The following is a 2,335-nucleotide window of genomic DNA, read 5'->3' as shown; positions in this document are numbered from 1 at the left end:
CTGCGACCCAGGGTGGTGCGACCGGCGCACTCGAGCTGCTGCGATTCTTAGTCGGCCGCCAATTTCATCCCCCTCTATCTTCTCATCCCTCTTGCCTGTGTTCTCGCTCTCTCGCTCTTCCTTCGCCCTCTACCCTTTCTTCCGCTCGAATATATTCCTCTCGACCGTTCTCGGTTTAACGTTAACCTCTATTCGGGCTGCGCCTCGTACCGCGTGGGAGCTGCTTCAAGGATGAATCAGGACTCGAGCGCGATAACGCCTACCCCCCACCCGCATCGCGCTTATTCCATATCGCGTTTTTCCAACCCTCGACGATTCCTCCGTGATTTCTCCACGATTTACCTTTCTCTTTCTTCGGACGAGTCTCGTCGCGCTTCTTCCGCCCGAGACTCCGCTTTTCGAGAGTAATCGCGACTGGCACGTTCATCGAGAAATCGAACGTTCGCGATACCTTGCTCTCGCGGATGTTTGACTTTCGCTCGTAAACGGCACGCCTGCGCCGATTAGTCGCGTTATAGATATATCGTGCGATATTACCGTGCTTGTTTCGAGAGCGTCGAGGCTAGGAAGTTTCTCGTTGCGTGCAAACCCGGTTGCTTAAAAAGCACGACACGGTTGATATGGTTGATAAACTCAGCCCTAATTCGCTCGACTTTCTTTTACGCGTTACCGAAAACGCGTCGTTACGCCGGGAATAACGTCCACCTATAACCACGATGTGTACTGCAACGACTAGAACGTCGAGACCGTTGGTTCGTCGATCGTTTGTAGAAATGAAGGGTAACAGGGATAGTCTCTCGTATTAGTGGCTGACTAAACGACTTCGGGAAGGGTTAACGCGAGAATCATGCACACCGATACAACGATTTTCAAGGAGATCCGTTATAGCGCGGCGTCACGTCTTTCATATTGATTTCCCGAAAGATATTAATAACTCTCGAGAAGTATCGTCGATAACTGATGAGCCATAATAAACTTTTAAGTGCCGTCCCAGTTGCTACGAATAGACACTAATCTCGATGCTTCTCGACGCTGGAACGCTGTTCCGTCGACTAGGACGTCGGACGAGACGCCGCGACACGTTTGCTTTCTTTTATAGCGTCCAGATAGTTGTTCGTTGCCCGAGAGCAGAGATTCGAAGGACCGATCATCGAAAATCGAAACGAACGAATATCGCGCACCTCGAACGTTTTCTCGCGATAGTTCGGGTCGGAAAATTCGATATCGCGCGTATTTATACCCGCAACGAGATGAAAAAAATGGCCTTCTCTCACGACTGCTCCCTCGTTAGTTCACGATCTGGAATCGAAGGCCAATTATTTTTGCGTGCACCTTCCTTGTCCCGTTCGCCGGTTCGCGAACGTTCCATCTTCTTCGGGCCGCGTAACCCGACCAGCTATTTTCACGTTCCTTCGCGAATTTTTCTAAAGTAAATTCGCGAGCACTGCAAATTCGTCGGTTCGATCGGTAAGAGCCAAGGATGGTATTTGTGCAGCAAAAATACGCCGTTCCACCTTCCTTCGTTCCCACGTTTCTCCGTTCCGGTAAACATTTTACGACCTTTCGCATTTAAGAACCGCGACGTTCCCCTCCGTTCTTCTCGACAAACTGGACGACGTGATCAATCAGTTTTGCGTCGCTGGTCCGACCGTACGTCGGCTAACTCTAGCCAACTACGATCCGCGGCGCCCGATATATTCGATCGATAGGATTTCAGCCTTTCGCGGGAAATCGTCCACGCCGAAACGATCTCGAGTTCGTTGATCCCGTTGGTAACGAGTCCGTCGACTTTGCCCCGCGTCGCTCGCAGAAACGATCGAATCGCGAACATTCGGACGACGTAGCGCGCTTGGGCATGCGCGAACGAAACGATCGAGATCGTCGGAAAGACGAACGCGTCGAAGAGAGAGAGAGAGAGAGAGAGAGAGAGGCGAAAGAGCCCTTGTATTAATTACCGCGAAGAAAAAACACGGGTGGCCGGCGACACGAGGGTTTGGCACGGATCTCGGTGCTCCGGATCGCGGCTCGGTAACCTGTAAAAAGTCCTTTTGGACGGCGTTGCCTAGCATAAATCGCGATTAACCTTCGTCACGGGTTTTTAACTCGGATTTTTAGCTCGACGACGCAAAGTTAATTCGCCTCTCGCAATTTCGAACGGGAGAGCAGCATGGTGTGGCGACTCGTTCCTCGGCAATTTACCGAGAAATCTCGGGGATCCTCGGGTCAGCAACGATTTCTATGGTGAATCGCTCGGAGGCACGACGTTCCTCGGGCTCGATCGCCAGCCATTCGCAGGAGCGAAACCCGGTTGCTCGTGCAGAATCGGCCGTTAACC

General features: G+C 51.9%; 1 protein-coding gene across 22 annotated transcripts in view; it reads left to right on the top strand.

Moving 5' to 3' along the window:
• Positions 1-2,335, top strand: part of LOC100746463 (voltage-dependent calcium channel type A subunit alpha-1) — a 57,984-nt gene that overhangs the window by 12,352 nt on the left and 43,297 nt on the right. The window lies entirely within an intron of this gene.

Source organism: Bombus impatiens, unplaced genomic scaffold, assembly GCF_000188095.3.
Source record: "Bombus impatiens unplaced genomic scaffold, BIMP_2.2 scf_0478, whole genome shotgun sequence".
Classification (NCBI taxonomy): domain Eukaryota; kingdom Metazoa; phylum Arthropoda; class Insecta; order Hymenoptera; family Apidae; genus Bombus; species Bombus impatiens.
Note: the sequence above shows the minus strand (reverse complement) of the source record. Positions and strands in the feature narration are given on the sequence as shown.